This window comes from Trachypithecus francoisi, unplaced genomic scaffold (genome assembly GCF_009764315.1).
Source record: "Trachypithecus francoisi isolate TF-2019V2 unplaced genomic scaffold, Tfra_2.0 Lachesis_group8, whole genome shotgun sequence".
In the NCBI taxonomy this organism is placed as follows: Eukaryota; Metazoa; Chordata; class Mammalia; order Primates; family Cercopithecidae; genus Trachypithecus; species Trachypithecus francoisi.
This window is the reverse complement of record NW_022681473.1, coordinates 23486877-23504361: the sequence shown is the minus strand read 5'-3', so window position 1 is coordinate 23504361 and position 17485 is coordinate 23486877. Positions and strand designations below refer to the sequence as shown.

Here is a 17485-nt window from a genome sequence, read left to right as displayed (position 1 = left end):
TGTGCCCTTTCACCTTAACTCCGCACTAAAACTTGGGTTTTATCTACCCATTATAGTCTTTAGTTGTTTTTGTTGGTGTTATTTACATACAATTTTGGTAATGAAATACCTTCAAAAGTATATTTTAAAACGTAAAGCTGTAGTATGGACACCAGAGAACTATAACCTATTTTGCAATATATTCTTGAAGGTAACTAGATATATGCTTTGAACCATTTAAGATCCTGCTAACATATATTCAACTTTTCTGTAGTACTTCATTGGGAGGTAGTAAATATGTTTTTCAGAATAAATAATGCACACTCAAGCATAGTACAAGGTATGCTAGTCTCTTTTATTTAGCTGTATTTTTATCTTACCTGTTTTATTCATTTCAGTAGTACAGTAAATAATAGGTATTATAATACTTTTCATCAGACTTAATACTTCATACAACAGTAGAATATAAAGCTGTAAACAACAGAAACCTGGAGAAGTTGACAAGTTGATTTTAGGGAAAGAAATAGCGAATCTTATCTTGTCAGAATTGTTACATTTAAAAACATGCCAATAAGTATGTCATTTCTCAATGCATTATATATAGTAGAAGAAAACCCCCTGGGTGTTAAATATAACTAACATCTAAATTTAATGTTACTGTTTAAAGAATAGTTTCCGAAGACCAGATAAAATATGTGTCTTCTGAAGACCTACTAAGTACTCATGTATTATATCATGTTTGTTGAGTAACTTCACTGTAGGTAGATTCAAAAGCCAGTAGCCTTTTATTTGGAATGTTATTTATCCATTGGCCTTGTAATTAAATTGATGCATATGAATTTTAACAGCCCCCAAAAAAGTTTGTATAGTTCAGTATACTATACAAATTATTTAGTATACTATACCAGTTTGTATAGTTGTAGTATAATAAAGAAAAACGTATCTTAAGGTAAAAAATCATTAATAGAGCTAATATAGTCGGTATACAATTGTCCAGGAAATTATGATAATTTTAAACTTACATGAATCTAATTTTATACATATGATATAGAGAGATTATATTATTATACATAATGTCAGAGAACTACAAAGAGAAATATTTAAGTTAGTGTCAGTTGGGAGGTTCTCTTAACCCTATCTCAGTAATTGATAGAATAAAAATAATGTGGCTAATTTAAAGAATATGATAAACTTGCTTTAATGAATTTATACAAAATGTTCTACCCAAATACTGCAGAATATGCTCTTTTATTTCTTTCAATCAGATGTGTACATTTATTGTACTTGCCAACCTACTGGGACACAAAACAACAAATTGCAACAAATTTGAACAAATTTCAAATGCTTGGTGTGATACAGAGTATACAGATTGCTATCTACTATACAATTATGCTAATAGTAAAAAAAAGCTAATTAGAAAAATATTTGATATAAAAACACATGCATAAATAAATTATTGGTCAAGCAAAAAATAAAAACAGAATAGTAATTTGATCATTTAAGACTTAATGATTACTAAAATATATCTATTCATACTTGTGAGCTACAGCTAAATGCCATTTGGAAGGAACATTTATTGTCTTGAATGCATGAGCAGAAAATTTTAAAAACACTAAAAGTCTAAAAATAGGAGGTTATGAAGTGAACAAAATAATATAAAAGAAAGTTAAAAGAGGAATAATGAAAGGAAAAGAAATTAATCAAATTCAAAAGAAACATCCAATAGGGAAGATAGTTACCCTGAAGGACAACAAATCTTAGACACCAGAACTGGTTTTAGATCAAACTTTAGAAACTAGAATAGATGGTTTTTCATGAGTTTCAATCCTTTTAAGTTACAATGGTAAGATATGTTTTTATTTATGAAATCCAGTTTACCTAATTGAAAACTGTGTGTTTGAACATCCTGTGTTCTCTCTTATGTTCAAAGCTATACAACTTTTTTAAGAAAACAGATATTTATAATATTACATTTAACTTCAAAGTAACTGATGTTGTACCATCTTTGCTTAGACTTTACGTGTGTGTATTTATGTATGTATATAATGTATGTATATATATTTAATACTGTTTATTCCATTTGATACTTATCAGCAGCTAAATGCTTTAAGAGAAAAAAACAGGAAGAGGATGGGGCAATAATGGATGACAGTAAAGGCCAAAACACACCAGCATTCTCGATGTTGTACTCAGAAATTAGAAAACGAAAGGTTGACATTATGAGTGCTTTTTCAAGACTTACTTTTCACCATTTTATTTTGAAATAATTTTTGACTTGTGGAGGAGTTTCAAAAATAGTATAGAGAGTTAACATATTCCGCTCACACAGCTTCCTCTAATGTCAAGAACTGTAACTATGGTAGCACTATTACAACTAAGAAACTAACAATGGTACAAATCTAGTATCTTAGCTGCAGGCTTTGCTCAGATTTCCACTGGTGTCCTTTTCTTGTTCACGATTTTTATGATTTAAAAATAAAACTGGTAAAACTGTTTACAGATGTACCTTTGTAATTTGATCATCAATTGTATTCCTTCAATCAAGTGTACATTCATTGTGCCTACCATGTGCTGGTCTTAATCTTCTATATTTCTGTAGCTTATCATTATTTTTATTTACCATATGCTTCCTTTTTCATCTAGAGCATGCTGTTACCAATAGACTGAATAACATCTTCATGGCCTTGATCAGGGCTCAGATAATTACTGTATAGAATATAGAACGGACTTTTCGTGGTGCTGACAAAGTTTGTATGGAAGCAGTAGAAATCACCCAAGCATATAAAAGTGTGGTTCTTTATTCTTTTGTCTTTATTCCTTTGTGTAGCAGGAAATGACCAGAAGAAGAGCTCAGGAGCTAATATTTGCTTTAAAATTAGCAATCAAATATTATAGCATTCAATTCTTTAGAGAATTTCTTCATTTCCTGTAAATTCCCAGTTGCTACATGTGTCCACCATGTACTTTACAGTGACATTAGCCTGATCGTATTGTTTTTCTTCAAGTATATAAAAGATGTTAAGACTATATGCAAAGTAGTCTCCTGGGGTCAAATGTCTTTATTAACTGATAAAAGCTTTTTTTCTCCTGTAGATAACTAGACATTACTTTTTAGGCAATGAGGAGATGACAACTTTTTTTTTTTAAAGGGAAGTAGATAACATAATCCTCATATTATTTTAAGGAGCTAATTCTGAGGACAAGTGGAGGCAGGAAAGGCTAGAATGGAGAAAGATTAGAGGTAGAGGATTCAGTTTGGAGACAGACAGGTGATACGAAGTGAGGAACACCTGACTGAGTCAGTGTCAGTGCTAGTAGAGAGAAACAGTTGAAACAAAGAGTTTTCTGAATCACAGTCAACAGATATGGTGTTGGCTTAAAAGGGTGTGGAGCAGTGATAGGGATGTCAAAGAAGAAAATAAGAAGGATGAGATTTCATTTGTGGGAAATGAGATGGTTGTTTACGTCAAAGATATAGAAAAAATACAGAGTACTTTTTGAGAAGTGGTGATTATTGTCTGCTTTGTATTTATGGAATATAGGTGCTTGTCAAAAATCAGAATGGAAAAGCCCAATAAATGTTTGACTGTTGTTATATATCTCCCTAATAACTATAAACAAAATGTTATGGGTGACCCTGGTTTAAAACCCTCTATAGTTTGCTAGACAGTTTCCTAGACACCACCTGACCCCCATGGTTATACATGTTAGCTGCAATGGCTAAATATCTGAAACCTCTGTGTTGGCCAAGATAAGTATTTTCAGTGAAGTTACCAACCATTCTCCTGGGATGTCACTTTCCAGGGTGACCTCAGTAGATCACTTTTCTAATCACAGTGCAAGATTTGACACATTTATTTAATTTTCACAATCTCTTTTTCCTTGATATCTTTTTAAAAAGCTTCTTGTTCTATAGCCCAACAGAGAAATACATTAAATTTTATCTGAAAGGCATCAAAAGATATCAGGTTAAGGAAGTAGAGAGTGAATTGAAATATATTATTTTTTACAAAATTGTATAATACATACATTATACACTGCTTTAAGATTTTTGCCTGGTATTTGAAAAAAGATAGGCTTACATATCTATTCAGCAAATATTTGTTAAGCCAGGCACTGGCAGAATAGACATGAATAATATACAGAGAAATAGAAAGCAGATAAAGAGTTTTGACGTTTTTGGTGGAGACTGTGGTAGTGCCAAGGTAAAGATAATGGGTTTCGGTAAAGAAGTATTCTTGAAGTACTAGCCTTACATATAGGGCAAGATATCCACTAGAGCTGTATAATTTGGATCTCTATGTGAATATATACATAATAATGTGTTCCCATTTAAACGACCTGACTTCAAATGACCCACATGGTACTGGGGGAGACATGTGTGCAAATAATCATAGTAGAGTATGACAAATACTGTGCTAAAAGTATGGCACAGAGTACCCCAGGAAAACAGAAGGAATTGATAGACCCATTTTGCTAAGGAAGAGTTACAAGTTTCCTATGCTTGAACTGTGTCTTGAAGAATCAGTTGAATTAGCTGAATGGCTAGGAAGGCATTTGGCAAACTAGGGAAAACATCAAGGAATTGCAAATCATTTTAGCTAATCAGAGATGAGAGACAACCAAAGAAACAAAGTGAAGCCAATTATAGAAAGAATATAAACCATTATTCAAAGATTCTAAACCATACCAAAAGACCAGGAAGAGGGTTCTTACCAGTTAGTGCCTTGACAAAAGTGGCCCTTAGTAGTTCCTTAAATACTAATAGTTATATCACAGTTCCTCAACCTGTCTTTGCATCCACAGCTGTAATATGTAAGGATTAATTTAATAAATAATGTTGATGTTTAGCCAAGTTTGGAAAGTTTAGATGTAAATATAAGATTTTGCTTCTCTTTTCACAGTTAATTTGAACTCTAATGATGTCTACATAGCCAATCTACAGTCTGGCTAGGAAGGGATACGATGGAATGGTATAGTAAAAAGAAAAAAAAAAAAAACTTATCTAAAAGATACACTACCATTAGCTGAAATGAGATAATTGAATTCTCTTTAATTTGTGAGCAGACTGGCTTACTCTACACCCACATACTCTCATTTAGTAAAAAGATAAAATATCTCCACAGGACCTTGCAGATTGCAAAATACATTCATATATATGTAGGTCCTACAAAATGCTGTGGTGTAAGTACCCTTATGACCCTAATTGACAAATAAGAAAACCAAGGTTCCAAGAATTAAAGACTAGTATGTAGATTTGCACCCAGAAGCCCTGATTCTGATTCCGAGACTCCATAATTTATATCACGGTTGTGTCCTTAGAAAAGAAGTGGAAGAATATGGAACAAATAAGACACACAGCAACTGAGTTTCAATTAAGTATAGGGCATGGCAATACTGTGGTTGGAAAGGGTAGGCAAGAGATATCATGAGGTCATTGGGTGCTTGAGGGGAAAGCAAGGGTTGAAGAATAATCTCTAACTAAAGGAAGAAAATGCACCAAAGATATAATTTCCTTATTTCTCAAGTTCGGCTGCAATCAACCAAGCCTAATCTAGAATAACAGTGAGCAGCCAAAAAAAAAAAAAAAAAAAAAAACACACACACACAAAAGAAAATTCTCGAAAAGAGGTGCTTCTACTTACAAAAAATTGCTTACACTGAAGTAATATCTGGACCACACTGCTGGCCAGTGATCTGGCATGTGCCCGGGCAAACACACAACCGAGGCTCCACTAATTAGAAGTCTGATTCCCCCTTAGTTCTCTTTCCCATCTTGCAAGATGGCGGGTGAAAAAGTTGAGAAGCCAGATACTAAAGAGAAGAAACCCGAAGCCAAGAAGGCTGATGCTGGTGGCAAGGTGAAAAAGGGTAACCTCAAGGCTAAGAAGCCCAAGAAGGGGAAGCCCCATTGCAGCCGCAACCCTGTCCTTGTCAGAGGAATTGGCAGGTATTCCCGATCTGCCATGTATTCCAGAAAGGCCATGTACAAGAGGAAGTTCTTAGCCGCTAAATCCAAGGTTGAAAAGAAAAAGAAGAAGGTTCTTGCAACTCTTACAAAACCAGTTGGTGGTGACAAGAACGGTGGTACCCGGGTGGTTAAACTTCGCAAAATGCCTAGATATTATCCTACTGAAGATGTGCCTCGAAAGCTGTTGAGCCACGGCAAAAAACCCTTCAGTCAGCACGTGAGAAAACTGCGAGCCAGCATTACCCCGGGACCATTCTGATCATCCTCACCGGATGCCACAGGGGCAAGAGGGTGGTTTTCCTGAAGCAGCTGGCTAGTGGCTTGTTACTTGTGACTGGACCTCTGGTCCTCAATCGAGTTCCTCTACGAAGAACACACCAGAAATTTTTCATTGCCACCTCAACCAAAATCGATACCAGCAATGTCAAAATCCCAAAACATCTTACTGATGCTTACTTCAAGAAGAAGTTGCGGAAGCCCAGACACCAGGAAGGTGAGATCTTCGACACAGAGAAAGAGAAATACGAGATTACAGAGCAGCGCAAGATTGATCAGAAAGCTGTGGACTCACAAATTCTACCAAAAATCAAAGCTGTTCCTCAGCTCCAGGGCTACCTGCGATCTGTTTTTGCCCTGACGAATGGAATTTATCCTCACAAATTGGTGTTCTAAATGTCTTAAGAACCTCATTAAATAGCTAACTACCAAAAAAAAAAAAAAAAGTCTGATTCCCCAGACTTCTACAATTACTATTGAATGATGCTGTGAACATCTTAATTGTGCTAATCCTGGACATAAATATTTTATGCATTTGGATCATACCCCAAAATTAACATACTTAAGAAACTATAATATGCTATATTATGTTAATGAGAGAAACCTGTGCAAGGAAGAAATGGTGCTATGATTACACAGTATATACTATTTACCAAGATAATGAGGAAATTTTCTGTTTTTATTCTGTTCTGAGTATGTCTATCCAGAACTTGCATTTTAAAATATTAATATATGAATAAAACTGCATAAAACATTGTTGAAGTTAATTATTTTATTTAGAGAAGATTTGAGGGATATAGAATAAATGTTCTGGTGGGTTGAGATAACCTGATCTGCTCTTATCTCCTACATATGCAAAGTGAATGGTCTCTTTAAAACAAAACAAAACAAACAAACAAAAAACAACAACAACACAGGGCACTAAGAGGGATAAATCATTTAGGAAAAACAATCAGTCTTCAGCTTTTGAATGGCTGGCTCAGGATTTTGGTGATGTTTCCAGTGTGCCAGTGGGTCAGTGTGAGAAGAGATGCACTGTCTTAAATCCTTTGTAACTTGGGACTACAGAATCTTGCATAATCTAATACCCACCTGCCTGTCACTACCCTGCCCTTGAGACGATTTTCCGGATCACTTTGCCTCAGCCACATGGCTTTCTTAATGTCAGGCCTCTGAGCCCAAGCTAAGCCATCGCATCCCCTGTGACCTGCACCTATATGCCCAGATGGCCTGAAGTAACTGAAGAATCACAAAAGAAGAGAAAATGCTCTGTTCCTGCCTTAACTGATGACATTCCACCACAAAAGACGTGAAAATGGCCAGTCCTTGCCTTAAGTGATGACATTACCTTGTGAAATTCCTTTTCCTGGCTCATCCTGGCTCAAAAAACTCCCCCATTGAGCACCTTGTGACTCCTACTCCTACCCGAAAGAGAACAACCCAACTTGGACTGTAATTTTCATCTACCTACCCAAATCTTATAAAATGGCCCCACCCCTATCTCCCTTCCCTGACTCTCTTTGTGGAGTCAGCCCGCCTGCACCCAGGTGATTAAAAAGCTTTATTGCTTACACAAAGCCTGTTTGGTGGTCTCTTCACACGGACATGCATGAAACTTAAGTTTCTTCAGCATTCCTAAATCGTTTGTGTTGTAGGACCTTCCAATTTACTAATCCTCTACCTAGAACACATTTTTCCCTTTCTTCCTGTAGCTAACTTTTACCCATTCCTTAGGTGTCAAATTTATCATCTTGTCCTTGAATGAACTTCATCTGATCATCTCCACTTTGAATTAGGGTAAGTCACCTGTCTGCAATTCAGTGTTTGCACGTTTGCACTTCATAGCACTTTCTACCATCAAAATATATAACACTATGAGAAAATCTTTGTTTGATGTATCTGCTTGCCCTCTCCACTAAACCATAGCTTCACGTGGGCAAGGACTAAGTTTGTCTTCATCACCCACTGTGTTCCTAGCAAAGTACCTGGCATATACTAGCTACTCAATAAATAATTATAAATGGAATGATTGAATGAATAAATATAACTTTCTTTAAAAGCAGTATACAGAGTTGAGATTTGCTTTAATTAAAAAAAAAAAAGTGTCATGCCTTGGGCCATGTGAGTAAGCATTTTGTGAAAGATGTAAAGGTTAAAAAAAAAAAAAAGAAAAGAAAAATCATGTGTTTTATAAACTTGTTCAAGGTGTTCAAGGGACTTGGAAAACTTGTTAAATCAGTGACTCTTAAACTCTGGGGTTTGTGAGTATAGGTTATAAAATTGGTTTAAGGTAACATTTCTCTCTGCCCTGCCCTCTTCTTCAGTGTTCTATATTCAGTAAGTCCAAGGTGAATGGGTATCTGCACTAAACATACAACTCAAGAAGAAAAAATAGAGCTAAAATATACAAAATAGAAAATACATCAGGGGTTACCACAAGTGGAGCAGGGGGGAGAAGAACTGGGGATATGTAGATCAAAGAGACCAAATAACAGTTACGTCAGATAAACACATTTAGAAATCTAACATATGACATGAGGATAAGTTAATAAAATTATCTTTGGGAATACAGGAAAAAAAATGAAACGATTAATCCTACTAATATGTATTGAGCATTCATGTGCCAGGCAGAGCATGAAGTAATGAAAGCATGAGTGATGCCCACGTTTGAAAGCCACTGCAATACATGATGACTTGATGATTTTCTACATCACTTCCAATGCTATAATTCTCACTTATTTCCACATTTGATAAGTATTTATTGATGACCCCTAAAACCCAAGGTGCAAGATCAGTCTTTTTTTTTTTTTTTTTTTTTTTGAGACAGAGTCTCGCTCTGTCGCCCGGGCTGGAGTGCAGTGGCCGGATCTCAGCTCACTGCAAGCTCCGCCTCCCGGTTTACGCCATTCTCCTGCCTCAGCCTCCGGAGTAGCTGGGACTACACGCCTCCGCCACCTCGCCCGGCTAGTTTTTTGCATTTTTTTTTTTTTTTAGTAGAGACGGGGGTTTCACAGTGTTAGCCAGGATGGTCTCGATCTCCTGACCTCGTGATCTGCCCGTCTCGGCCTCCCAAAGTGCTGGGATTACAGGCTTGAGCCACCGCGTCCGGCCAAGATCAGTCTTACAACTGATAGACATTTCCTTTCCCTCAAGTTCCTATAATACATCGGAAAATAAAAAGTAAACACATATTTAGATACTTACTGGCTATCTGCCAAATCCTCCGTATTGATAAATATTTTTATATTATCTCGAATGTGTTTATGAATAGGTCTCAAAAAATTAATAGAATATTATTTTAGTACTTATAAATTTTTAAGCATTATAATAAGTGTTTTACTCGATTATTTTATTCTATTATCATAGGAATCCTATGAAGAAGGCATCATTGCTATTTAAAAGCTGTTTGCTCAAAGTCACCTGGTTAGCAGGTAGAATAAAAGAGAAAACTATATGTATAAAAATAGCTTCAAATTGGGTAGTCAGAATTAAGTACTCACTGGAAATATAAAAAAACAGAAGTAGGAGAAAACCGTTTATGAGGGAAAAATACAAAGGCGTATGTAGGCACCACAACATATTTGTTGTGGAATTCATAAGGCACTTTCATCTATGAGTCGACTGATATTTCTTAGTTGAATGACTTGCAATGAGACTTTAGTTACTTAAGTCTGTTTCCCATGTATGATGTAAGCCACGTGGTGAATTCTCTTGTCAAGATGTGTTCCTCTTTTTGCGTCTTGAATGCCACTGTAGATTACCTGTTTTTGTGCCAGTGTTTAACCTGGAGTTATTCTCACAACCATTTAACAGAACTGATCTTCCACTGGGCTCTATATATTTCAATATGTTAGCAGCTTTCCTTTCTAGAGGACGATCACTGGGAGAGTAGCCAAATAGTTATGTGTAATAAGCCTTCTTTGGTACTTACTGAATGTAGGATTTGTACTGGGTTAAATAGTGTTACCACCCCCACCACCCTCCACCTGAAACAAACAAACAAACAAACAAAACAAAACAAACAAACAAACAAACAAAAACATGGTTAACAGAACTTAAGAATGTGGGTTTATTTGGGAATAATATCTTTGTAGATGTAAATAGTTAAGATGAAGTCATACTAAATTAGGTGAGCCTGAAATTAAATGACTGATGTCCTTATGAAAAGGTCATTTAAAGACACACACAGGGAAGAAGGATATGCGATAATGAGTGCAGAAATTGGAGTAATATAGCTGTAAGCCAAGGAATCCCAAGAATTTCTGGGAACTGCCAGTGGCCCAGAGGAAGCAGGAAGGATTCTTCCCTGGAGTCTTCAGAAAGAGCAAAAGCAAGAACCTGCCAATTTCAAACTTCTATGTGCCTAAACTGTAGGAGAATAAATTTAGGGCAGTCCTAAGAGATAGGGTTTTATCAGGAAAATCCTCCGGCATAGGTCATTAGAACAATGTACCTGTTTTATTGTTATGCTTTCCTAATTGCTCCCACAGAAGTTCTTCTGGTATGATTTTAAATAGTGGAGATACAATGATTGTAAAGCCACTTAAGTTAGTTTGCTAGGACATAAGCAAACTAACTTTGATATTTAGATATTTGTAAAGAGGAACTGTAGAAACCTCCAAATGTTTTTCAGATATAATTTTCTATTAGCCAAATGTCTTACACATCAAAATTAATGCTGCTCATATTGTTTATGGGAGCCAACTGTGAGAAGAGGCAAAAACTGTTGGCAAAGTACATCTCCATAGATGCTGGGGTTGCTCAATGGGTTTGTGACATCAAAAGGGCCTTTTTCCTTTGAGATTAGGGATAAAAGTGTGCTCTGAACATTGCTATGAATGAGCTTTGTGAAAGTATCTTAGGGAAGGTTCTCAAAGGTGACTGACTTTGAAAAATGATCCATGCGCAACCTCTGAGTGAAGAAAGAAGTAAGTGAGAGGAGTAGGGGCAGGGGGAGAAGGAGAGAGCAGCAATCACTCTTTCAGATCATGTTTCTTTCCAGAAACAGATCACCACTGGTTCCAGGGTGATCATAATTTTGCAACCTGTAACAATGCTACATTTAAAAGCATGAAAGCACTCAAGAAGAGTTTCATTACAGTTTCTGTATACCTTATGGGTTGTTACACTTTGTAGTTAGAGGCAATGAAACTTGAAGGGAAATATTGAGGACTTGCCAAAATCTGTGCAAATGAGTCTGTCACATTTATACTTTATGCTACAGTATCCTATCACATTTTGTATTCAGGAAATACTGGATCACACATTTGTAACAGCAACAGGGCATGCTTTCAATAGTATTAGTGCTGCTAACATATGCAAGTGAATTCCATAACATCCATTCCCTTGCATATATTTACTCCTTACCAACTAGTCTACATGTGTATTAATCAGGCTACATTTAACCCACTGATTTTTTTTAAAGTAGTTCTTATAAGTCTAGATGTCAGCCAAAACCCCTCATTCACCTGCACCCAAGGAGCCTTAAAAGCATAGACTCTGGGATCAGGAGGACATACGTTCAAAGTCTCTATCCTTCACTTGTTATGCATGTGACCTGGGAGGTTTGATCTCAATGTCTTTGCTTCCTTATCTGTAAAATGGGGTTCATAATAGTAGCTATTGTGGGTTAGAGTGAAGAGGCACTGATTTCACTTGACTTGTGTTTCCACAATGGAAAAGAAATTTGCAGTCCATTTCCAGGAGGGAAGTCTATGGAATGGACTCTTCCAGATTCTCTCTACACCTTCCTTCACTCCACTATTGGAAAGGAGGGGGACTTACCTAATTTGCGAATTTGAAAGGAACAGAGTATGCCTAACCAATTCCTTCCTCTCTCCTTTTTCAGATGTACCTCCCTGCAGAGAGGACTCTGATTATCTAGTTATGCCAAGCAGTGGGTGACATACCTTTTTTTCTACTTCATATGGATTTCCAGAGAAGCCAGCCTGACTACTGAGTGAAACTATGTTCTCCAATCGGCTCATAAGAAATAATGTGGTTAGAAAGAAGGACGATTTGATCCTTGCGGTAAAAAACACCAGCTTGAAAGATGGGTTGTGAAGACAGCAGATAATAAATGCAAAGTACTTAACAGAATGCTGGGTCCGTGGTCAGCCACTGACTACTGGCCATTATTACAGTGATTTTCTTTCTAATTATATTACTACCATTGATATTGCTGCTTCTGCCATTACTGCTGCCACTGAAGTCGTTTTATTCGTTTTACTCTTTGATTGGCACCAAAGAAACTGTGACTTCTCATTGGCATAAATGTTTTGCACAAGAGGAAGGAAACATTCAGATAGTTTATATTTAGTCACTTAATAGAGAAAAGGGAAAGATAGAAAAATAAAAATGCTATTGTAGTATATGGCACCCAGTCAGCAAAGCCTTTTATACTCTAACTGACCTCTTCAGAGATAATCCTTTCATTTCTGCTGAGAACAGGGGGCAGCTAAGCTTCAATAATATCTGAAGGCAAGGGAGTACCGTTTGGCTCCACTAAAGGTTCGCATGTCCCATTACCCAGGAGACAGAATCCTGGCTTAAGTAGCATTTTTCTGAGGAAGCAGAGTACAGACACTGGCAGATTCTCCGAGTTAAAACAGTTCATTGAATGTCTTTGGATCAGCAGGAAAGAGCAGAGAAAAAATGGGCACCTATTCTTGAACGCATGTGAACACCTCTTGTGTACACCAATAAAAGCTTCTTAGGTTGAAGCAAGTGCTTTGTCAGAAAGAGTTGTGTTCTAGCAAATTTGAACAATAAGCTCTTAAAATGTAGGTAGAAATGCCATACAAAATCATTTATACCCAGCAAATAATGAGGTCTGGAGACATGTGGGTTATATAAGAATTAACATGCCAGCCGGCTATTAAATAGCAGCTGTGGCAACATAGATTATGATTGGACCATCACTATAATTTAGTCTCATTTTGTGTACCATAATTGAATAATCAAATAATAATTCCAAAGAAATCATTAGTGCCTTAAATTACAGAGTTATACCAATACCAGTTCACTTTCTTCCAAAAATATGCCTTAAAAACATGGTCATTATTAACACCCATTTCACAAAGAGTAAAGTATCAAGATCAAGGAATTGCAAGTAATTTCCCAATTTCATGTACAAAGTTGAAACAAGAATAAAATGAAACTCCTCTGACTACATAATTGGTCTCTTGATCCAACAAATCAAAATGTTTTCATCCTATTCCAATTTGTCCCTCCCAAAAGAGTCCATGTCTTCTTTCACTCCTCATACCCTCCAACACAAAGACTCATTAAATACCAATCTTCTAACCAAAAAGTACTGTACTGTTTGTGAATCTCAGAGAATAAAAAGTCATTTATTTTTCTTTGTTTCTTTCCTTTTGGAAATAGTGAAGATCAAACTTGTCCAATCTGTGACCCGTGGGCCACATGCAGCCCAGGATGGCTTTGAATGCAGCGGAACACAAAGTCGTAAACATTCTTTAAAACATTATGAGATTTTTCGCTACTTTTTTTCGGTTCAACAGCTATTGTTAGTGTGTATTTTATGTGTGGCCCAAGAAAAATTCTTCCAATGTGGCCCAGGGAAGCCAAAAGATTAGACACTCCTGGTATAGATATTAGTTTATAATTGCAGCACAATCAAAGAGAGATACTGAAGAAGAGAATAAGATAATGAGCAAGTAGAAAAAGTAGTAAAGAGAAAATGAGGAGTAAGGGGCTAAAAACAAGAAGCCATGGTGCCACTTTCAGAAATAGGCATTGCTCAGGTTCTGTGTTAAATGTAACAAATAAATTGAGATAGATATTGCAGCCTGACTAATTTTCAATGCTAAATTAAAGTGCAGAGTTTAGATTGTAATTTTGAGGTCAGATGATTTCTGAGTCCTTGTCCGATATTTCAGGTATTCCTTTGTTTTCTCTTATTGTCTTCACTTTCTGATCTCTGCAATATAATCAGGCAGGTGTTCCTCAAATTCTCTTAATTTGCTTCGCTTAGAATAATCACTAATAGCAATGAGAAGCATGTATTGAATGCTCAACTTTATGATATTAACTTTTATTTTAAGTTGAGGGGTAAATATACAGGTCTGTCACACAGGTAAATTTGTGTCACGGAAGTTAGTTGTACAGATTATTTTGTCACCCAGGTATTAAGACTAGTTCCCAAAATGGCAAACACCCTGGAAGACAGCGTAAGCTATCTCATTCAAGAAATAAGCACGGGCAAAGATTTCAGGATGAAGACACCAAAAGCAATTGCAATAAAATCAAAAGCTGACAAATGTGATCTAATTAAACTTTAGAGTTTCTGCACAGCAGAGGAAACTATCAACAGAGTAAACAGACAACCTACAAAGTGAGAGAAAATTTTTGCCAACTGTGGATATGAATGGTTTTAAGTATTTCATATGCTTTAGTGCATTCCGTCCTCCCATCAACCCTATGAAGATGTAAATATGATTTTTTAAAGAATAAAGACACAGGGAGAGTAAATAAGTTGTTGAGATCACAGAGACAAATAGTGAGGTCAGATGCAAACCCAGACTGTCTCATTCCACAGTCCAGAATCAACCATCATGTTAAGCTATTTTGAAACATAAAACACTTGACCCTCTAACAGCACAGGTTTGAACTGTGCAGGTCCATTTATACACAAAGTTTTTCAATAAATGCTATACTGATATGCTTACCCCTCCTGCTTCCTCTTCCACCTCCTATACCTCTTTTGCCCTTGCCACCACTGAGACATCAAGGCCAACCTCTTTTCTTTCTCCTCCTCCTCAGCCTGCTCAATAAGAAGACAATAAGGATGAACACCTTTATGATGATCCACTTCCACTTAATAAACAGTAAATATATTTATCTTCCTTATGATTTTCTGAATAGTAATTTTCCAGCTTACTTTATTATAAAGATATACTATATAATACATATAACATGCAAAATATGTGTTAATCAACTGTTGGTGTTATTGATAAGGTTTCTGGTCAGCACTAGGCAATTAGTAGTTACATTTTGGGGGAGTCAAAAGTTATATGTGGATTTTCAACTGTACAGGGGTCAGTGTCCTTTACCCCCAGGTTGTTCAAGGGTCAACAGTAAATGTGAACAAAAACTAACAAAATAATGATATTTATCTAATTCCTTAAATATTTCTTTTGTAATAATCTCATATTTTGTGTTTTCTAGGGCTCTTATAAAACTAAGGCTAGCTTTTAATAATTTGAATACACCTTATGTCTAGAGAGGTAGTGATATGTTCATGGTAGGGTAGAGATCCAAACCAGTAGAGAAGATGGAAAATTATTATTATGTATTTTCCATGTAGTATTACCTTATAGCTAATTCTCTCTTCAGTCTCAGTTTTCAGTTATTTACAAAGCTTAGAAAAGAATCCTGATCTCAGCCCTGTCCACTTGTGTCATCAGCCTAATGCCTCCATGCCTCTTCTTTCATACTTCATCACCATATTATGTTTAATGAGGATGCACTTGTGACACTTGGAGCTGAATCATTCTTCAGTGTGTGGAATTGCCTTATGTAATACAAGACCTTGGGAATTACTGGCTGAAGGCACCAAATACTAAATAAAAACAACAAATGCCCCACTTTCCCTCTTTTCTACTGCCTCAGGGGTTGCATTTCACTTTCTTAGGAATTCTTGGCCCAGATTCTCAAAGCCACCCAAACAGCATTTTGCACACTTTTTTTAAGTTTTATTTTCTCCCATTGGTCTACCTTGCAGTGTGTGAATGTAGTACCATCTACAAATATGTGACTAATGCAGAAATCCCATTACATACTCTCCCTAGTCTACATGTTTACTAAGCTCTTCAGATACGATCCTTGAAACTTCCTTTCAGTTAATTTACTTAGTAGATTCTTCGTAAAGACGGAAATCTCTGAATGCACTTTAACATTTTATTGTTGTCCTAGTAGATATTCTGTTCACTCCCAGAAAAACAAACAGGAATGGCTTCCCCTTTTGAGGAAGGAAGAAGGATCACTGAATGTTACCTTGTGCTAGCCACTTTATGTAAGACAGCTTCCTAGTTTGATCTTGACTTCAGTTCTGCCTTGTTGCTATTATTATGCCCATTCTGAAGACATGAAAACTGAGACTTAAAGTTTTAAGTAAATTGCTAATAATGGTAGCAAAGCTAATAACTATGTTTATAATAATAATTATAGCAACACACAGGCCTAATTCTACCATGATAAAGCCTAACTTATCAAGCTTTAAATGATGAAATTTCTAAGTTTGATGTTTAGAATATCATGATAGCTCTATATGGAAGTTGTGTAGAAAGACCTTATTGGCCTCTCTCCCAAGCAGAATCCACTGCCACTTTGTCTATTTACCTTGTAAGGCTTAATGACTACTATCAAACATATTCCTGTCTAGTTGAAAACAGACATACAAAATATCTGGAGCAAGGTTACTTTCCTAGAAAATAAGATTCACAATACACAATGTAGACCATTCTAGAAAGAACTGATCAAAGCATCTGAAATTTGCAAATTAAACTGCCATCACTAGTTTTGTGTCCGTATGAGATTGGACCTCAGTCTCTTTGTCTATACAACAGAATACCTGGATCAGTGAGTGCTAATATTCTTACTGGAGTTTATTTAATGTTTAATGATACTTGAAAAAGTCCATATTTAAATATTGTCTCGATTTTGTTCCCTGTTCCCATAAAATGCTGCTGAACATATCTTGAACACAGCAGAGGGGTGAAAATGCAACTTTTTTCTAGAAGTATATTCATTTTCATGGGACTGACTGGTGTGGAAATATGGTTTGCAAGGCCAAGGGTCGGGAGAACAACATACTGTATGTGGGAGGGTGCATTGCAATGAGGGCATGAAATTACAGTACAAAGGATCAAAGAGAAAAATTGCCTTTAGAGTGACAGGCTCTCCTTCAAGGAGAAGAAAAACCAAATAATTTATGCCTCTGAGGTACTGTAGGGCTCATATTTTAGCCTGCAGAATTCCTCAGCATTGCTATAACTGAGCCTCTTACAGGGAGAAACTATTAATCCTTTACATGCTTTGCCATTAATATTGTTTATTGGGCCACAAGAAGAGGACATAAACTTTTAATGTCAGTTTTTCACAACAAGGATTTTTTTTTCCCTTAAAAATCCAATGGTATCTGCCAATCTGATGTGGCACTTTAAGGAGATTAGAGAAGCAGATGGCTGATTCTTAATGACTAATTTTTTGCATCAACTAAAGATGTGTTATTTGATG

General features: G+C 36.2%; 1 pseudogene across 1 annotated transcript; it reads left to right on the top strand.

The window, feature by feature from the left end:
- The first annotated feature begins 5737 nt into the window (after positions 1–5737).
- On the top strand, positions 5738–6655 carry LOC117080049 (annotated as a pseudogene). Its single transcript, XR_004435704.1, has one exon. The product of XR_004435704.1 is annotated as a 60S ribosomal protein L6-like (transcript).
- The last annotated feature ends 10830 nt before the right edge of the window (positions 6656–17485 follow it).